This window comes from Melozone crissalis, unplaced genomic scaffold, assembly GCF_028551555.1.
Source record: "Melozone crissalis strain CALT ecotype California unplaced genomic scaffold, PUWL_Pcris_2 ptg000042l_1, whole genome shotgun sequence".
Lineage (NCBI taxonomy): Eukaryota > Metazoa > Chordata > Aves > Passeriformes > Passerellidae > Melozone > Melozone crissalis.
The window spans coordinates 63,981,880-63,989,390 of NW_026535820.1; positions in this window are offsets into that span (position 1 = coordinate 63,981,880).

Consider the following 7,511-nt stretch of genomic DNA (forward strand, 5'->3'; position numbering starts at 1 on the left):
TTTAAGGTGGAGTCATCTTCTATTCTGCTTTTATTCAGCTGTACTTTTGAAGTAACTGGAATGGCCTCTATCAAACCACTCTGTTCAGCATCTTTCTCCCTTGCCACGAGGGATTTGACTCATGGTATGTGATTTCATAGGTCACATCTCATGCTCCTGGGAAGATGGGCTTCTTCCACCAGCTCTAACGTGCAAAAAGCGAATCACTCCTTGTAGGTTTTCCGATTCAGTGAAGCTGCCAGAGCATCTTTTAGCACCTGTTTATTCATTATTTTATCTAGGCGTATTATCTAGCCCACTCTTATTCCAGCATAAGGATGTTATTCATGGTTATTCAGGAATAATATTTCCTGAATACTTGTGTAGACAGAGTAGTCCCTTAAGTAATGAGTTCAATTAGGCTAAGATACACTATGCAGCAATTCAATAACAAAAGTCCTGGGAGGTAGAGGGAGGAGAGGCTTGCCAATTGCTTACACACAGTATGCTGGATGACAACTAAAGACTCCGTGCTGTGGCATATTTGGCACATGCTGGCCTTCAGTTATGCCTAGCAACTCCCATGGTTTGAGCAGTTCCTTACTAAGGTTTTAATCAAGGAAAAAAGTAGCATGGTGTGCAAATTAGTAAGACAACAGGCTCCATTTGAAATCTCTTTGGGGATGTTCATTCTTACAGAATACCAGCATCCAAGAAAATCAATTTATCTTCCATTTTTTCCTAAAAAAATGTCAATAGACAGTTTATTTGGCAATTCACTACCCTGAGCACAGAGTATTGGATTCAGAACTGTAACTTTAAAAAAACGCTCTCAAAACTTGAAATGCACAAAATTTGACAGATTTGAATTAGGAAATACAATGGATTCAGTATTTGGTCAGCATTTCTCATTTTCATTGTTAAAACATTTAAATATTTATTCTAAAAGATCAGTTAGCTGCATTTTAAATGGGCTAAACATTTTACCATGTACTTGAAAAAACATACCTTCACTATATATTCTTTTGCGAGAATAATACATTGCAAAACTGCCTGATCTTCCTTAGCTCTGCTTGTAGTCTAGTGAGATTACTCTTCCCAGTTTCATTTCAAGTTCCTTTTGAGGAGCCTGTCCTGTAAAATGTTGCTCATTTTTTTAGAAAATTCCTGCAACATTTAAAACCTACTTCAAGTCATTATGATGACTATTCAAATGAAAACAATACCCAGAACTTAGCAACACTACATGAAAATAATATGGAATTAAAGGATTCTTATGCCAATACCTCTGAGTCATCTGCTTTTCAAGCTGCTGGTTTTGTGATAGCAGTGGGATTCTGTCTGCCAGAGCGTTAAGCATTCTTCTCCAGCTTCTGAGGAGGTGACTGCCAGTCAAACCTCTTGACTGCTGCTGGGGTTAAGTCTTCAGAGGCTTGAAATGTTGATAGAGATTTCTTAGCATTGATTTTTATGGATAATGTTAAAATGTAAAGTTTCACTCAAATGCTTTAAACGAATAACATTATTACAGTACTCAAGCTACAGACGCAATGGAAAACTTTGGGTAATTAAGTAAGAGCCGAAAGCAGATTTCAGCTGCTGAAGTCATGCCATAGCTTTAGAATCTGTGCTGATGGGCCATTCATGGTCTACAAAGGTTAGAACTTGCCTGCTGGGTTAGGATTTTTGAGCCATACCTGATTGCTCATTGACCCAGCAAAAGCAAGACCCTAACAGGGAATTGGAAAACAGAAAAAAAGCCCCTGTTTCTCCATGGCAAGACAGAGATTTGACTGCTCTCCTGAGCACTTAAAGTTGATGTACTATAGTTTTCATGATTAGAGCATTACAGTACAGCTGAAACTCTGCCAGGGATTTCAATATGGATTTTTTGTGCTTTGTTTTTAACTCATCTATATGCCAGTTCATTAACTTGAGGTAAGCTTTTCTCAGCTTGTATTTGATTTCTACTATCATTATTCTTATAATTGGCTTCTGTCCATGCTATTTTGTACACTGGCAAGTTGTACTGTTCTGTTCACAGGATGTATTACTCAATAACTAGTTGTAATGTAACTGAAAGCATTCAGAGAAATCACAAATACCCATCACATTGCTGCTTTTATTTATTAAGATGTCAGATACTGTACTCTAAATTCTTACCTTTGGGTGAAAGTAGTAGAAAGTAGTAGATCCATTTTTTTCTTTCCATGTGCACCTATAAGAAGGGCACAGCCACTGAAATGACCATGTACTTGGTAGCTGATTCTCTGCTCTAAAATGAAACTCTCACTAGCTTGTGCCAGAAGTCTGTATCTCTCCCAGAGTTGTATAACCACATTATATAGTCTCCATCAGTTATTTTGTGGTTTATATGTAGGAACTGGAACAACAGGTTTTTTCTTCTCAGAATGATTCAGAGATTTTAGTAACTTATTAAAACATTGCTACCACAGTGACCAGAAATGGTTGGTTTGAGTTGCAGCAAAAGCTGGAGGCAATAACTGGCATAAAGTGATGCAGGCAGCCTTACTACAGCACAGAAATAATGAAGCAGGAGACAAGAAATTTGCTTGGGGGAAGGAAGTGGTGGAAGGAAGTGGCGGAAGGAAGTGGCGGAAGTGGCGGAAGGAAGTGGCGGAAGGAAGTGGCGGAAGTGGCGGAAGGAAGTGGCGGAAGGAAGTGGCGGAAGGAAGGAAGGAAGGAAGGAAGGAAGGAAGGAAGGAAGGAAGGAAGGAAGGAAGGAAGGAAGGAAGGAAGGAAGGAAGGAAGGAGAAGAGTGACAGAGCTAATTGAACTGTTGTGTGTTTAGGAAAAAATCTCTTTGTATACAATGTCTTCAAAGAATACAAGACAAAGGTAATACACAGTGCATCTATATTTTGTGCAGACTGCAGGCTTTTCATTAACTGATTTTGCTTATATGCTTTCGGACAAACCTTATCTATAATTTATTCCTTGTCTTCAGTATTTTGCACTCTGAAAATTAGTAATGTTTAATTATCAGCTCTGGTTTTGCTTCAGCATGAAACATTAAAGCTCTAATTGCTCCATTGGCTGCTATAAATGTTGTCCTATTGCAAGTTGCAGTAGTACAGTAACAAATTCCATATATCCTAGTCTGAATATAGAAAATGTATCTCAGCTAAATAAAGCTCTTATAGGATCATCACCAGCACTTCAGGACTCGTTGCCTGTGTTCTGATACCATAAAATTGGCCTTTCAGCCCTACTGGAGGCTCAACTGTTGCTGTTTATGGATGTGCTGTAGTTTGTCTTTATTTTCTTTGAAAAAGCTGGGTTGACTTACTGAAGAAAATTTTTGAAACACGGTTGAACAGATTCAGGGCAGACCACTGGAGTCCAGCAGAGCCATTGCAGATCTGTCCAGTTTGTATCTTTCAGAGGCCAAAAGGCTGAATGAAAGGCTTGGAAGCAGACAGCCACACCTGAGGGGTGATGGAAAAAAATCATAGGGGTGTGGGAAACTCAGCAGACTTTTCTGCATCTCAATTAGTGAACCGGGATGATGGTCACACCTGAAATGCTGCTGTAGGCAGGGAATTGAATGCAACACAGATGATTTTGCCCTATCTATCTCCTCTAAGGGTATTTTTCTACTTAAAATTTGTCATTCAAATAAAAGCTTTTATTCGCATAAAAATTAGCTTCCCTGAGCTGGGGTAGGGAAGAAGAGGAAGGCAGGTCTGCACCAAAGCTGTAGTTGAACCAGAGCCTCATGGCTTTGTATGTTCAACCTGGCAGCTTCCTTAGGCCACCACCAGCTCTAATAAATGTTCTCTTCCCTCATCCATTCAGCCATCATACAAACACAGCCAGAACCTTCTTCTGAACTGTTTTGAGTTTCTGCATTTCCAAGTATCTGCACATGCAGGGTAAGAAGATGATAGGCAAGGCTTGCATCTGTGCTGGAGAGCAGGGTGGTAAAGGAGATCTGAGGTAGTGAAGCAAATGGTAAGGAATATCTATCCCCATTAGCTGGCATGGCCCGTGCTTGGACAAGAGGTGAAGGCATTTCTTCCAACACACAGCTCAGTTAACTGCCTCCAGGCTGATTTCTGACTTTCTGAAATTGTTTGAAACTAATCAGGAACTATCACTGATGGAGAGCAAGGCTTTTCACTCCTATAGATCTTTTCCCCATGCAGAATGGACTGTAACTAAGCTTGTATTTGCATTTGCTTTTATATGGCAGCAAACACAATTTAAAATAGTGATCACATACATAGCTGAGAAGGGGGAAGCAGGATGTTGGGAGAAGCTCATACATGTCACCTCTAAGTCTCCCTGGGTCTGGATTATTTTCTTTGGAGGCATGATTCACATTGCTGTTACTCCCTGCTGGATGAAGTAGTGGGAATTTTAAAAAGTTTGCAATTGGATTAAATGAAAATATTCGTTCTGGACAGAAGGAATGGATTTACTTATGGGCATTGGTCAACCCTGTTCCTGCACATGTGCAATCATATTTTGTACCTGTATTCAAATCACAATGATAGATTTTTATAAATGTATTTAAAGAAAGAGCAAATACCTGTTTAACTACCCCATTTCTGAAGCACCTGTGTTCTCTACAATGATGGCCTATTTTTCCTATGCCACTAACATCTGAATTCACCTGTCTGGGTTTTGCTTTCTTCTGTATCCCTTGCTTATGCCACTTTCAGGATCTGCCTATCTGATGCGACTGAGCTCCTGAATATGTGCACATTTTCAACTCTCCTCCCCCACACTTTTTCCCCCCTTTAGTTATTTCCACGGCTTGTGAGCCATTATAACTCCACTTCTGCTGGTTTAATTAAATTTACCTATGGAAAACAAAGACATGAGATCTGGCAGTCAGGGAGCTCAGGGACACAAGGTGGTCTGTTACTGAATAAAGTGATGCTTGAGAGGTGCTATTCTTTATGCATCATCATGATCATCAGATAAGGAAGAATCATATGACACATTGCAAGAATGCTTTGAGGAAAGTGAAATTCTAATCCTTTCCCAACATAATCATAATGATGTAAATGTATCTCTTTATGTGGTGTAAAATTGATTTTTCCTTCCTGTTAACAGCTGTACAATTTCTGTTCTGCACACATTTTTCTTCAAAACTGCCTGGTTCCCTCTGAGTACATTGTTGTTCTTTCCCTCATCCCTTCCTTAAACTCATTCATTTTTTATTTACTTTATTTGCCATCCTGACCCTTGGTAAGGTTAAAATGATTATTCAGCAGTTGTGCACTGTTGAATTACCTGTCTATTGTTCCACAGTCTATTTTGTTGTTAGTGTATTCCATAGACGCCTTTGACTCAATTATCGCTGATATTGTTAATCTCTGGGCTACTCAAGATGAATTCCCAAACTGTATAAAGATGACATTGGCCTATTCTATTCTTAAAAGACTAATTCTTTTGACAGAAATCCAGGAAACTTCAATCTGTGAATGAATAAGGTAAAAAGGACAGAGCAATGATGTGATACTTTTTATCACACTGACATTGTAACTTGATTCTATTATAACTCCTCTTAGGAATCTGATATCCTAGTCCAATAAAAAGTATGGCAGCCTTTATTTTATGTAACAAAAATCTAGCTTGTTCATGTACACTGCTGGACCTTAGCTGTCAGAATGTGGTCAAAGGAGTGCAAAAGCCTGTGCTCTGTTCTCAGAAATAACTAGTGTGCTTAGAAACATAAGGAGTCCCAGAGATGTCCCACGATACGAGAAAATTTTACTGATTTACTATCTTGATAGAGGAGGGGGCAAACTATTGTGCTGCTGAGTTCTCACGGGAAGGCAGGAGTGCTGAAATAGGTGTCTCACAAAATCACTGGACTTTTGCAGCTCTAAAGCCTAAGGTTTGCTTTAGAGGCACAGTGAAAGGCCTCGGCATACATTTGGACAAGTGTGCTTGGATCCAAAATGCCAAGAGCAGCACCCATCAGGACCTCAGAGGAGGAGATCCCCCATAAGTACCACCTGCTTAAAGCACTGAATGCACTCTAATAATTTAACACTATAAAGCTAAAGCACAGGAAAATTAGGTAAAAGAAGGATTTTTCCATTTAGTCTCCGATCTCATTGTGAATCTATTACCATAATTTTAATGCTAATGAGAATTTTAATAGTTTAGGCCCACCTCTCACTTTTCTCCTGCTTTTCTGGCATTCTACTCCTCAACCCCCCCTTAGATATGATTCTTGCCTATTCTATGTTTACCTGCCACATCTCTCCCTAATCACTGTCTGCCAACTCACATCCCCCTAAGCTCTGACATTATATTCAAACTTCACACCTGCTTTTATTCTGGAGTATCTCATTCCCTTGGCTCCACTCACACTTGTCCAGGAGAAGTCAGTTCCTTAGACCAAGATCCATTCCAGTTGCAGAGCTTCCCACTGGATCTTCTAAGTGAACTGGTTATGCCTTTAGCCTGATTAGGTGGCTCGGATAGGACTTAGATACATGGCATGAGGAAGATTATTCAAAAAGGAGGATTAGACAGATAATAGCTAAATTGGCAGGGAAGCTAATCCCATGCATGTGCAAGAGGGACAGCTAGCTGTCAAGGGACTCTTCCCTCCCTCATCTGGGTGGCTGCTGGGATAGGATGGGTGGAGAGGTGGGAGCAAGGCAAGGTGGGCGTGTGGAAACAAATGGAGTTCAGGTGTAGCTCCAACACTTCTGAGTCCCACTGTGGGCCTTCAAAGCACTCCTAAATGGGAGTGATCCTAACCATTGAGAGAAAGATACAGATCCTGGACTAAGAGCCATCAGACAACTTTCAGGATTCAAAAAATAGATTGGTATGTAACATAGATATGTGTCCATATGACCTTACAAGATACTTTATGTCTGTACAGCTGCTCATCTGTCTGAAACAATTTTACTGGGCTACTATAAAATAGCTATTTCCAAAGCAAGTACAAAACCAGCCAGGGATGTTCTCTTTTCTCTTCTCTTCTCTTCTCTTCTCTTCTCTTCTCTTCGGCAGCAGTGGAGGTGGTAATGATATCATTAATATAGAAAAATATCATGTTTGGTCATAGGTACCTTAATTAATGACTTTCAGTTGGGCTAGAACATTGAGACTTGTGTTTGCCAAAAGGATCATAGTATTCAATTTTTTGTTTTTGTTTTTGTTTTTGTTTTTGAATTTGTTTGTTTGTTTGTTTTAAAGACTTTTCACCTCTCTGTCTTTGACCATAGCCTCTATTTTATTTAGTGTGACTTCTTTACCAGCTGTTCTGGCAGGGTGCTGATCAGTGCAGATTTTATTTGTCTAATACTCTTCATTTGTAGTTTTAGGAATTAACATGATTTGGTTCTCATAATTCAATATTGATCTTAGTCCTCTTTTTCTCTTCTTATTTTTTCCCTTCAAAGGATGAAGTGTCTTTTGTTTCGCAATATTCTCTGCATTATTCAATCATACTTACCTTCAAATATTCTTAAACTACCACATAAAATTATATTTGGTTTTTTTTTTCTTTGGCTATTAACTAACTTGCAAATGCA